Genomic DNA, 14,512 nt, shown 5'->3' on the forward strand with positions numbered 1-14,512 from the left:
ATCCCGAAATGACTACGGGTTGATCTTCTATACTTGTTTGGCTTAAGCCCTGTCAAATATAAGATACACGGCTCCTTAGGTAAAGTTATGCTTCTTCTCATATTAATTTTTACTAACTAAACCCTTTCTTCTATTTTGTGTAGTGGATGGTTTTTATGCTGCTCTGATTGATGAAGAGCTACGTCTGGAAGAGGTTGAACTTCATGCTAAAGAGCAAGAGCTTCTTGCCGCACTTAATCAATCCTCCTCAATTGGAGTTTCAACTCCTCTAGTCGAAGCTGCCAGCTCTCAGGTGGTTCCTGAGGCTCCTGAGGGCTTTCATGCCGAAACTTCTGCTGTCCCTCTGCCAACTGCTTCTTCGCCAGTGGCTATTACTTCCTCACCAGCCACTTCCCTTCCCATTGCTGAGCTTACATCCCCTGTAAGCTCAGAAAAATCCCTTGCTGAGATTGCCCCTAGCAAACGCCCGGGACGCAAACTCACTAGAGCTCCCCCTTCTAAAAGGAGACTCATTCTTCCTGCTGAGGAATTACTCTCAGAAGGTTTTGCTTCTGCTACCCTTTCTTCCGCTGAGACTACTCTGGCTGATCTCTATCCTTCCCTTATTTTTTCTTCCTCTTCCTCTTCCAACAATATTGCCCCTGGCAATACTTCTTTTACTTTTCCCCTATCTATCCCAGAATCTGGGTCTTTACCTTCTTCATTCTCTTCTTATCTGGTTTTCGCTCCCCCTTCTATTCCAACCTCTTCCTTTCCATGAGTTCCTCTACCATTCCCACCCTCCTTGTATTGCTGGGAGGTTCTTTTGCTACTGCTCGGGAGGAAATTCACCCTCTCTTTGGAGAACTTTCCCCTCCTAAGACAATCGATCAATTCTCTCATGAGGAAACCAAGGTATGTTTGCTATTACTTATTTATTATTTATCCTTGACTATTTTGTGACCCATTATTATATATTTAGTGATGGATGGCTAATATGTGTCTAGCTCGACTAATGCACAACTTATATTATGAGAACGAGAAGCTGAAACAACAAGTTGCTGAGATGTCCTCTATCACACTTTCAGAAGAATCCAGAAAATAGTATGAGACTCAGCTTGAGAATCTTCAATCTCAACTTAAATCAGCTACGAACCTCAACACTGAATTATCTTCCAAATTAGAGAAGCAAATTATTGAGGCAGACAAGCTGAAATCTGATTACGAGTCTACCTTAGCTAACAAACTCAAAGCTCTACATTTGAAGGATGATGAAATAGCTTCATTAAACGTTTCCTTGAAAACGGCTAAAACAGAGGTCTCCACTAAAGACGCCGAATTGAAGTATTCCCAGACAGCGCTGGTTGTTTACAAAGCTGGTGAAGACGATCGCTTTAAGGATCGGGCCATGACCCTAATTAGATCTACTGAATTTAACAGGCCGATTGTAAAATCTATTTTGGCAGCTTATACTGCCGGAGCTGAAGGAGCTATTAAGCAGTTACAGGAGCAGAGCTTCCTATCTCGTGATCCTCCTCCTAACTTCTTGGATCGACGCAAGCTAATTGCTAATAGGCCTGATGATTTGTTTCCTCAGCTATCTATAGAGTAACCTTTTTATTTTAATTTTGATTATTATAAAGTTAACTATGACTTGCTATGACAATTCTCATCGGAAACTGGTTTATTTGTGAGAGGTCAACCTTTTTGTGTTAATGAATTCACCTGACCATTTGGTTTGTATGCTTATTTCATTTCATGCTTTTATTTTTTTATCTTTTTTTTTTTGTATTTGTATGTTTAAAATTATCCTTCCTTTGCTATCCAACTTGTTCTTTTCATTTATGGTGGTTTACTTCCTCCTTCCTGAATTTATCCCTTATGGTAATTGGCTTTTTCTTGTTCACTTTATCCTAACATATTGAATATCGCTCGGTCTATTACCATTAGCTAACTATATTTAAATAAGATCCTTTTTTTTATCAGTACATTATAATATCATCAATCTCGACCGACCTATTATAACTAGTTGATTTACACTTATGTCTACAAATATCATCCGGTGCTTTATACTTAATCGGATTTCGTCCGATCTAGTATAATCGTCCGTTTTAATATGATATAGCCAATTTCGACCGGTCTATTATATCTGCAAATATCGTCCGACGCTTTATACTTAACTGAATCTCGTCCGATCTAGTATGACCGTCCGGGTTTGTTGTTTAATCAAATAGATAGTCTTAAACCACCCTATCAACCTCATACCCGACCGATTTTCCCCATACCTCCTTGAATCTCTAAGACTCAAGTACGGAGAGAGGAAAACCTGTCGTGTTTTCTGAGGATGATTGTTAAGCTTATCACCTTTTCCTTGGGATCCAGTTTTCTTTTTGAATTTGATCCCATTCTTCGATGACCACACCTCTCTATGGCGGTTATGATTCCGTGTGTTCTTCTTTATTGAGTCTATACTTTTTTCTTTTCTTATCCTTTTTGTACCTAAGTCTTGCACGAATTATTGTTGGTCCTATTATTTTATATATTTCTATGGTTTTGGGTTCTTTCCTTTTCCAGTTCTTCTTCCCTGTCTGTTTAAGGGTTTTTGGTATAAGGCATAGAGGAAAGGAAAAGGTTTAAGACACTATCTTCTACTCCCGGACTATTCCTTCTTCTTCTTCTCCCTCTGGTCATCTTCCTTCTGTTATTCTGCAATGGCCACTCCTTCCCCAGTGTGGTTTCTTTCGTGCGCTTCTAGCCTTATCGATTCAGAGGAGGTGGAGTTGCAAATGAACTATGGTTTTCCCTCCTATATGGTTCACCCTACCTCTTAGGACAGTCCGCATCTTCCTCCTCTAGGAAGTATATCTATCTTTTGGGATCAAGTTTTACAAGATTTTCAATTTTCTCTTCACCCCTTTTTCGTTGATGTTAGTATCTACTTTGAGATTCCTCTTAATCAGCTTACTCCTCAATCTTTTTCTATCCTGGTGGGTTTTGTTGGGGTATCTAAACTACTAGAGTTTCCATTATCCCCTCGCCTTTTTCACTACTTCTTCCTTCCACACTAAAAGAGATCACTGACTTGAGCGTCGGAGGGCCTAGCCAGGGATTCCCACCCCGGTCTTAGGTCACTGACGATAGTGTTGGCTGGTCTCTTGTGCGCAGGAAGTCGTCAGAGTTCTAGATCTTGGTATTTTTCACAAGATCCTTCCTTCTGTCCTTGGATCTTTGCGCAAGGAGGTGTTCTGTGACTTTATTCTTCCGGATCTGCTTTGGTTTTCATGATTACGGAGATTATGAGAGATGGTATATAAAGGGATCCTCTCTGTTGGCTAGGTACGTTCTTTGAACATCTGACACTTATTCTCATATGCGTATTCTTTACTGCTCTTCATTCACCCGTCCGAGAAGATACTGATTGGAGCATTGGAGGCCCTTCGCTAGGGACTCCCCCTAGTTTCTAGGTGCTAACGTTTTGTTGGTTCATTTCTATTTGCAGAGGATCGAGAGGAAGTTTCTCCGAGGACTGGAAAGTCTTCTCTCAGTCAACCATTGATCCACCATGCCCAACGCATCATCTCTGTAGTTTTCAGATAGGATTGTTGGTGCAAGAAGCATCCGACGATCGAACCTTAGTTTTGATAATGGCAAAGGGATTCAAAGTTAAGATTAATTGTTATTTAATGTGCTTGATTGAGCTTGCAGGAAAGTCCTAAGTGTTCTTAGGCAAAAGTCCTAGCTGCGGTTAGGCAAGGTGAAAATCCTAGGGGGTGGTAACCTTAGGTCCTAGGGGGTGGTAACCCTAGGTGAAGGAAAACTCTAAGGGGCGGTAACCTTAGGTCCTAGGGGGTGGTAACCCTAGGTGGTGAAAATCCTAAAGGGGAGGGGGGGGGTAACCTTAAGTCCTAAGGGGTGGTAACCCTAGGTGGAGAAAAATCCTAGGGGGCGGTAACCCTAGGTCATAGGGAGTGGTAGGTAACCCTAGGCAGAAAGACCAGTCGGTCTGGAGGACCGGACTAGCATCAGGTAACTCTCCTGAGTGGAGTAGGTGAGGACGTGCTCCCCATAGAGGGAACAGTAGGCATCGGGTCGACCTAGGGTTTCCGGTCGAAAATCTGAAGTCAGACCTGGACAGTTTGGAGACTGTCAATTACTGTCTTTACTATATTTTATGTGTGCTAATATTTATCTTGCAGGGTAAGTTATTATTTTGGAGCTAGAACATCTTGCAGGTACAAAAAACCAAAGTTAAGCTTCGGATGAACAGTGTCCGAGGCACCTCCGTGGAGTTTGGAGGCGCCTCGAGTGCAAGCCGAAGCCAGCTGTCCAGAGGAGCTGGAGGCGCCTCAGAAGTAGCTGGAGGCGCCTTGGACCACGGTTTGAAGGCGCCTTAAACCAGATAAGGTACGACCAGTTCTGTGCTGATCCACGCGTGCGACTCGGCGGCCTGGAGGCTCCTTGGACAGGCTTGGAGGCGCCTTCAACATAGTATAAAAGATGGTCTCGAGGCAGAACTCAAACAATCAAGTTCTAAGCTTCCTTTCTTCAACGTGCTGCCAACGAGACGACCTAGAAGTGTTGCAAATTGACACCGACGACCCGGAGCTCCGAATATTCAATTTTTCCTACTATCGTTGGTATTATTTAGTCGCTTCTTTTAATCATTGTACTTCATCTTGTAAACACATTAACAAGCTTATAGTTGTTGTCCACCGGAAGCGATCAACGATCGCGGGCCTTGGAGTAGGAGTCGCCACAGGCTCCGAACCAAGTAATTCCTCGAGTTCTTGTGTGATTGTCTTTTTGTTTCCGCTGCTTTAACTCTCGATTGTTTTATGAATCCGAAACGAGCAAAATAGCCACGAGCGCTATTCACCCCCCCCTCCCCCCACCTCTAGCGCTTTCGATCCAACAATTGGTATCAGAGCGCTATCTAGAATGTTATACTATGTGTAGCATAGCGTGAGGCTTAATTGTGCAATATATATATATGCTGCACTTGTCGTCTCCTTCACCAGATTGGAGTTGAGATTCAAGTTTTTTTATTGCAAACAAGAGCGGAAATAGCTACTGTCAAGGAAAGTCTATTTGTGCTCCCATGATATCCTTCCTCCGTCGTCGCCTGATGATGGTTGTTGTCGTCAAATAATATTATGGACGACAGACGTTCAGGCGAACTCTGCAGGTCCGATCCTGCAGTGCCACTAGTCATGTAGCTGCCTTGAGGCGGACGGGGAATTATCATCCAAACATATGGACAGACGAGCATGTGTAATCCCTCTCGGGCACCTCCACGGTATGTGAGTGTACAGTCGTCGTCGTCGGACTTCGAAATTTTTGTTTGTAACCTTTAATTGTTGTGTTTTGTTTTTTGTGTATAGGTGCAACAAGAAGAGAAACGCAAGAGAATAAACGTACTGAAGGAACAGACCAGGAACTAATACGCGAGAAGCAGAGAGTTGCAGAGCAGCTTCAACTAATCGACCACCTGCAACAGCTCGGCGTGGCTTACCACTTCAAAGGCGAGATTGCAGACGTTTTAAGTCGCCTTCACACTTCTTTAGACCTCGTGAGCTCGCAGCTGAAGGACGATCTGCATGCCACAGCGCTGCTCTTCAGGCTCCTCAGAGCAAATGGCTTCTCTGTTTCACAAGGTAATTAATCGATGATCACTAATTAATCAATTGCTTCACAATAGGAGTATTAACAATTTATCAGTAAGACAGCACGCTCAAACAGATCAGATATATACTTTGACTGAGATAAAAGATAATCTTTCAGGGAATAAGCAACCTCAATGTCCAGAAAGTAGCATAGTATATTCAAATCTTTTTTAACAAAATAATGAGCCAACTCAGACTTCAAAGAAGCAATTCCATTAGAATCATCACCAGTAATAATCATGTCATCAACATATAATGATAAAAGAATACGACTTGCACTCGTACATATGACAAACAATACTAAATCATGATTACTAGGATGAAAACCAAACGAAATAATCACTGTAGAGAACTTCTCAAACCAAGCACGAAGTGCTTGTTTGATATCATAAAGCGCTTTGCGAAGCATGCAAACTTCACCAGGCTTGTGTGAAATACCAGGAGGAGGCGTCATATAAACTTTTTCATGAAGATCACCATTTAGAAATGTATTCTTGACATCCATCTGAGTTATTCTCCATTGACAAACAGAAACAACAACAATCAGAGTACGAACAGTTGTCATTTTTGCAACAGGAGTAAATGTTTCTTCATAATCCATGTCAAACTCCTGAGAATAATTGTCACGCCCCGGGAAAGTCCCTGTCCGAAGAAATTTCGGCAGCACCTCCCCTGTACGGGTGACAATCTGAAGTATTTCTACAGACATAATATACATCAACCACATGCGGCTGGAATATATACACAACCACACAGTTAATAATCTCAGCCTACACGGCTGGACAAATATAACAACAACCACACAGTTATATATTGTTATCAGCCTACTCGGCTGAAATTAAAACTAACATAGCGGAAAAACATAAATACAAGCCCATACAAAACAAAACACAACACTGCTAGCCGGCTAGACTTACACCACACAACAACATAACACTCCGGAAATAAAACTGGAACACAAAGCCAAATACACACATTCATCTACTAAAATACAAATAAACAAAAATGGAAACAGGTCTTCTGATGTGACGTGGGGATCGACAGGTAGGATACTCCAAGTGACTCCATAAACAACCTGGTACCTGAAAAAGATAGTGTCCACAGGGGGTGAGTTCAACAACTCAGCGAATACCAATAGACATGCCTAGTAAGATATATATAACAACAATAAACATGGAATACAGCTTCCTAATCATATATAAGAAAAATGCAAAACTGAAAGGTAACTGAGGAAGCTGTACTCACCAGGAAATCCTATCCAGAACAAAAGGTCATTAAACCGAGAGTGTCATAAATCCTGTATACATGTCAAACAGATGCATCCAACCAAATGCAGCAAATAAATGCAGCAAGCACAAGCAATAAATGCATCAATGCGTATGATGCCAATGACATGTCCTGGTCACACCTACTCTCCAGTCAGCCGTCTCACACATGATGGTGAGACCGAGTGGGTAGGGCTGTGACAACCGTGCACTTTGACGTCACTGCTCCTGATGAGTGACCGAGTAGACGGGATGCTATCGGAGTACACCTATCCTCCTATCCCAAATCATAAATGGGGGAGTTCAATGCTCTCATCTCCCGGTACACGATGACGGGGAGGGATCCCTATCCTGCTACAACGTTGCGTCACACTAACCCATGAGTGGACCAACGGAGCCCTTGACAGAGCACCTGCTGCAACACACCCTGCCTGAATATACCACTAACCCATGAGTGGTCGTGTGTGCAGATACATGTAACTGGCGATGTGCTCAACAATAATGGAGCCGACAATCGCACAGCATGCAATCATGTGAATGGTGCATGACACTAAGCATGACAATATCCTGTACCAATCCATATATATAAAATGTATATCCTAGAATAAATTGACCTAATCAATGGTCTAGGTACACTGGTCAGATAAGGAATCAAAAACCCTAGATCCTGAACATATCCACCTCCATAAAATATGTACCATCAATATACATGGATCAAAGAAAAATGGTCTAGGTACACAGATCAGATATGATATAAAAATATAGGTACACATGCCAGATAATAAAAATCCAGAATCTAGTCCTAAACTCAGTAAAGCATGGTATGTCACTTATTCTAGGAACTAAGATACTCATGACAATGATCACAATGCGTAAACATGGATACATAACCAGCGACAAACAGAACATGCTATGGGTATCAAACAGTGACATACCAAAGGCAAACATGATCATTTCTTGTAGCTATAAAATACTATGCATATCCAATTGACAATATTATAAAAGATAAGTCAAGAGGTACCCGCCTCCAAATCGAAAAGTCCAAACCAGAAGTCGAGATACTCGTCTCGTGTCAAAGTCATGTGATATCAAACATAATGTCTAGTTTAGCTAATTATATCATACCACAATTAGCCAAACTAAATTCTAATCCAATTTAAGAAGTTCTAAATTGGATCCAACTAATCCATCCAACACAATTAATGAACCCTAATCGACACATAACAATCTATTTCTTAATTCCAACTCATACCTAATTCAACCTATACATGATCAACAACATAAATCAAATCCCTATGTCATACCTTAAACTCTATAGTCGTTCTTACTACTGGATATACCCGTTGTCGGAGATTCGTTGTCGAAAACTGTGAATAGTTGCTGCGGAGAACACACAATCACTGTACCACAGTGATTAACCCATCATTCTAGCACAAAAAATGAAAATCCAAATACCCAATAAACCTTACCTACTCGATACCCCTTGTTTTCTCTCTGCCGGCAGCTAGTGGTGAAGCAGGAAGATCCGATGGTGAGGTATAGGTCACGGTAAAGCCACTAGAGCTTGGAGTTTTGCCTTTGGTTGAAGACCAACTCGCTAGAGCGGCGGTGAACCAAGTCTAGGGCACGAGCGGAGATGATAAGAAGGAGGCGTCGGCTGTAGAGGCGTCGGCTTTGATGGTTTCAGTGGCAGCACAAAGGGAAGAAGGGCGTCGGCTGTGGCAGCGGCTCAAAAAGCAAAAAGGAGGAGAGGCGAGGGAAATCGAGTTCGGCGATGTTCCCGTGAGGCGGCGGCAGCGCAATAATAGTTTATAAAAAATCTATTTTTAAAAAATATTATTTATTTTTTTAAAAAAATATTAAGGCCTTAGAAAAATTTTCTATCTAGGGCCTTATGAATCGTTGAGATGGCCCTGTTCGAAGACGGGAATGCCATAAATAAAAATCAAAAGAAGTAGAGCTTAACTAAAAGGATGACAAATCAACACTAGAAGTTGCAAGATATGAAATTTTCAGCTCTTCAATACATATAGTCCTCCCTGCCTATGACGTATCCCAATCAACTTCTGGAATGGTGGATCTTGCACATAACAAGAAGATGAAGTAAAAGAAATTGAGAATCCAGAGTCACATAATTGACCAATCGAGATAAGATTCAAAATAAAGTTAGAAATATGATATACATTAGATAGAAATAAATTAGACCTACAAATAAAGTCGACACCAGCTAATAACATGGGAGAACCATCAGCGGTCATGACTGACATAGAGAGTGATAAATTTATAGATATAAAAGAATTGACATTAGGCGGCATATGATGTGAAGCTCCAGAATCAAGGATCAAGATAGGAGAATCTATACCTGAGGTACCACTAGAGGGCAAACCTATATGAGAAGAGATAGACATGGCACGTGGCTAAGATACAAGGAACTTCTGAAACTATTCGGTAAGGGCAGCACTACCATAATCACCATAGCCAACTCCAGAAGCACCACCCCTGTCACCATAGCCACCACTACCATAGTTGCCTCTATTGGTGCAATCATGCCCTGAGAGTTTCAATGTGTTGACAATTATTTAAGTTTAGGTTAATACGTTGGATCTAACATACAGTGTGAGTTTGCAGGAGAAGTTCTTGCAGGTCGGAAGACCGGATGCAAGGAAAGAGAAGTCCAAGAAGGTCGAGGACTGGATTCTTGGCAAAAGAATCCTTGCAGGTCAGAAGACCGGATGCAAGGTGAGAGAAGTCCAAGAAGGTCGAGGACCGGATTCTTGCCAAGAGAAGTTCCTGCAGGTCATAAAGTTGGATGCACAATCCCTCACGTATCAGAAATCGATTGGAAAATCGATTTAGACACGGCTGTTGTAAAATACCGTAGCCAAATAATAATTAAATAATAAGATTTAATGGACAAAAAATATTAATGGAATTTTTAGGAATTTTTAGAAATTTTCTGAGATTTAATCGGAGCTCGTGTGACGTATTTAGAGGGGATGCACTTATGGGCGAGAAAAAGTCCGTTTGGAATACCCGGAGGTGGGAGTTAATTGAGAAACAGATCTAGGGTTTAATCAAACTTCCCTGAGTTATAAAGGGAGAATTTCCCTTACCCTAACTCCCCACACGGCGCCGAGCTCCCTCTTCTCTCCCGAGCCCTCACGACACCGCCTCCCTCTCCTTCGCCGAGCTCAGCCGGCCTCTTCTCTGACCCGCGCACGAGCACCACGCGGGAGCCGGCCTCTTCTTCCCTCACGCGAGTTGCACGGCCGGCGATCTCCTCTTTTCTGCGAGCACCTAGTAGCCGTCCACCCTCGCGTGAGCACCACACAACCGGCCCTTTCCCGCACGCGAACACCCCAGCGTCGCCTTTCTTGTGCCCTAGCGTCGACCGACTTCTTCCTGTCCTAGCGTCGGCAACCGGATTTCTTCCACCTCCGGCCCCTACAAGAGCTGTCCAGCAAACAAATTTCCTTTGTAACTATGAGATGAATGTTTCTTTCCGTAGATTACGATACAATCCGGGATGATGTCTAGGGCATCAAGGTAGTTGTTTTCCATCTTGTTCCTCTTATGCCTGCTGTGGATTTAGGTAAAGTCATTTGGTTTTGATGGAGTTCTAGATCCCTCAAACTAGTTGTAATATGGTGGACAGATTTTGGCATAGGGTAGTTGTGACATGGTTGCCTTTGATGGGTTTGTCCTTCTTGCGATCCTTTTTGGTTCCATGGATTTGGGGCTTTTGATTGAATTTGATGTGCTTCATTCTTCTCACTAGTTGGGTTTCGGTTAATTCTTGTTGTAGAAGTTTTAAGCCTTGATCGATGATGCTTTTGAATTTGGGTGAAATTGTTCCCAATCTGTTCTATGGAATAGAGTTTGTAAAAGAAGTCTTACTATCTTGTGGAATCCATTTTGGGGTATGTTCTCGTGATGTTATGGGGTTTAAGTTTGTTGAATTCTAGTTTTGGGAATTTTTATGCAGCTTTTGGTGTTCCTGTTAATGGATTTGTTATGAAGTTCTGTTGTATGCTAGTTAGGAGTCTTTTGATATTAAGGATTTGGTTAGTGGTTTGGTTAGTTTATTTCCAATTGAAACTGTTTCCTTACGGGATCTCAACGTTTATGGCAAAACACATCTTGACTTATGAAGTAGGATATGTCTAGGACAACACAACTAAATGGTGATACGCGATTTTGTTTTTAGTAAATTAGGGTTTTCCCTAATCAGATTCAGGTTATGGGTTAGCCACCCAATTCATGATGGGTTTAGTTAACTAGTTCATGTTTGACATAGCTATAATATGCATCACGTGTTTGCAGGATTTTGATTCGATACGGGTGATTTAACATTGGGTTGGTCTGGCACGAGCTTCGCAATAAAGGCGGGTACTTCTTGCTTTGTTTCTTTTAGTACTTTGACCTTGGTGCATGAACTATTTTAGATAAGAAATTATTTTTACCTTGACTCCACTCTTATTTTCCTGCGCTTGATACTTCCATGCGATTTTTGAGAAATTCGTTTCCATATCTATACAGTCTCTTGTTGTTGTCCATGATTAGAAGCAGATACTAGATACCATGTTTATATGCTTTGACTGTTGTTTATTACGTACTCTAATAGGCATGCTGGCTTCATGTAGCATACCTAATTTTTGTTTATATTTGTATGATGATTGTTGCATTTGGCGCATCATGTCATGACACGTGTCGGCGAACGACCCTTCCTCCTTGCCGAGAGAGTCGTTAAAAAGGGCGCGTCCCGCCACTCGAGAGATGGTAGCTGGAGTTGATGCTTGTCTGTCGTGTCTCGCCACTCATGTAGAGTGGTAGGAGTTACGAGTAGGGACCCGTCGCAGATGTTGCTAGTTAGCTCTACGCAATTGTCCCCCTGGCCACCGTGTGAGTTGTAGGTGGTGGTCATCGACCCGCCTCTCGACCATCAGGGTCGTGGTGCGGAGTGGTGGGCGGAGTGACCATGCATACCTGTTATTATATTTGCTTTGGCTTTATATACTTTGTTATCTTCTTGTCATTGATTTACTTGATATGCTTACTTAGGTTGAGATATATTCTCATTGTAGATGTTTAGTCATTAGAAATTTGTATATACCTTGTTTATTACCTCTGTAGTATGAGCAGTACTATAACAGATTAGTACCAGTTCTGATCTACTATACCTAGCCTAGGATATGGTTTCAGGTATGAGCGTTTATTTTGGTTCTATTGTAGTATCTGCTATTTCCTGTATGAGACTGTATACTCTTGGCCCACTTTCTATTTGTATATTACGTTCATGCACTATCTTATCTTTACCCGCTGAGTTCCAATACTCACCACCTCGCAATTTGGTTTTCTTTCGCCAGGTAACAGGTAGATGAGTCATGGATGCTTGGAGAGTCCCGGCTGCCAGTCCTAAGTCACACTCGAGGATAGCTTTCTTTTTGGTTTTGTTATTGTTTTGGGTGGTAGGTTGATTTTGTGTATTTTGCTTTTCAATAAGTCGATGTAAATTTTGGATTCAAGTCTGGTGATTGCCGGTATTTTTGTTGGTGTTGTTGTTGGTCTTCCGTTCGTATTATGTTTTGTGTTTTCCGCTGCGTTTACGTTGTTGTGTGTTTACTTTCAACCATGTAGGCTTATTAGACTGCGTGGTTGTGTTTATTTTATTCCAGTCGAGTGGGCTGATGATATAAACTACGTGGTTATGTATATATTCCAGTCGAATGTGGCTGATGTATATTTTGTATGTAGAAATGCTTCAGATTGTCACCCGTACAGGGGAGATGCTGCCGAAATGTCTTCGGACAGGGACTCCTCTGTGGCGTGACAGCTGTAAGGCAGAATGCCTCTTGATCAATCAGTCGATCGATTGGAAGGAAGCCAATCGATCGGCGCAAAGAGAGACTTTGATAAACCAAATCTAAAATTTCACACCAAGGAGGGAGAAAACTCGGCATTGGCCTCAATCGAGCTTGTGAAATAAGTGTTTCGTTCGTCGGTGATCGATTGAAATGATCCGATGGCGATAAATCTGAAGCTTATGCGAGCGTAGAATGCTTTGGTCGTCGTGGGTGTTTAGGCGATCGATCGATCGGCGATCGATCCGGAAGCCTGCATGCGTATTGCAGTTTCTCTTGGATGGTCGGTGGTGATTGAAGTTGCTGATGGTCGCGGGCGATCCGATCATGACTAACGATCTCATGACGTTGGTAGGGTCGATTCAATTGCCGGGTCGATTCGAGCTGGTGACGATGCAATAGTTGATCGTTGACGCGATGATTTCGGCCAGATATATAGATCGATCCAGGCGCAATCAGGTTGATTCGTGACTGACTCACATGAGAAGCATTCGTTTCTCGGTATTTAAAGGCATGAAGAAAGAAAGAGCAGAAAACAAAATCTTTGGGTGCTCTAGGGGTCTCGGCTCGGGTGGCAAGAGATCTTCAAAAGGTGCTCGAGTTTGGAATCTCCTCTATTCTTTCTGAATCCTACACGCGTTGAAAGAGCCTTTCTAAAGTGCAATATTTCTTTTCTTCTTCGTTTGGTGGGTGTGATTCTTTACTTTGGAGAGGGAGGTTATATTTATGTAAGTTCTCCGCTTGGTGTGATTCAAGGAAGGAGGTTTTTATAGTGGAGGTGGTGATCTTTGAATTTAGTATCCTTGGGGGAGGTGGATGCAATAAATAGAGTTAGCATTGTCGAGTTTATTGTGTAAAATCAGTTGATCGAGAGAAAGCAATGAGACGTTTCCCTGGCTGTTGGGTCTATAGGTGGTATTGGAGCATTGGTTTGCTTTTGAGGATTAAGTAGCAGCCTGAAGTTAAAAGAGCTCTAGATGTCTTTGAAGGGAGGGACTAGTACTTAAGCCACCCGTTATGAAGCGATGGTAGCGTGTGGAAGAAGCACATAGACCTTTATCTTATGGTAAAGTTGACGTATGGTTCTTGATCATGGAGGATTCAGGCGCAATAGAAAATGGAAGAATGCTTGAATTATCAAGGTGGGTGATGAGCAAAAAGAGTAGAGGCTTCGAACAAATCCTGAAAGTTGTGACTCTTGATATGGATTAAATAGGAACAACTCAACGAGTTGGACCTTCGAGAGTGCCAAGTTTGTGGGACAAACTAGATTGAGCTAAAATAGAAACGAAAGAGTTGAAAATTCTGCGAAATTCTCTTGATAAACTGACTCGAAATTTCACAATGGAGAGGGAGAAAGCAGTAGGATTCACTACATAGGAGGTTGAGAAACTCTTAATGATCTTCGTTCCGATTTGGAGAGTGTAGAGGCAAGAGACCCTGCATGGGTATGCTAAATCCTTCCCAAAGAAACTCATGGTACGTCCATGGGTGGATGCCTGGAGTATAAAGGATTTATCAATAGTAAAGTTAGATGAATTATTTTGTAGCTTGAATTACATGAGAAAGTATACAAACCCGCAAAGAGAAAGAATGTAAACTTTAGTTGCGGGTGAAAAGAAGCGAAGCACAAGGAAAAGAAAAAGAGGAGAAGAAGAGTCATCTTGATTTGAACAAAATAGTGATAGTGATAGTGATGAGAAATATGATCTGGTAATAAGCTTTATTTGAGAGAATGATGGGA

At 42.0% G+C, this 14,512-nt stretch overlaps 1 long non-coding RNA gene across 1 annotated transcript; it reads left to right on the plus strand.

Annotated features, from left to right (window-relative positions):
- Positions 1-9,957: 9,957 nt before the first annotated feature.
- Positions 9,958-12,507, plus strand: LOC121996207. Its single transcript, XR_006115990.1, has 2 exons — positions 9,958-11,296; positions 12,274-12,507. It is a non-coding gene; the product is annotated as an uncharacterized LOC121996207 (long non-coding RNA).
- Positions 12,508-14,512: the final 2,005 nt, after the last annotated feature.

This window comes from Zingiber officinale, chromosome 6A (assembly GCF_018446385.1).
Source record: "Zingiber officinale cultivar Zhangliang chromosome 6A, Zo_v1.1, whole genome shotgun sequence".
Classification (NCBI taxonomy): Eukaryota; Viridiplantae; Streptophyta; class Magnoliopsida; order Zingiberales; family Zingiberaceae; genus Zingiber; species Zingiber officinale.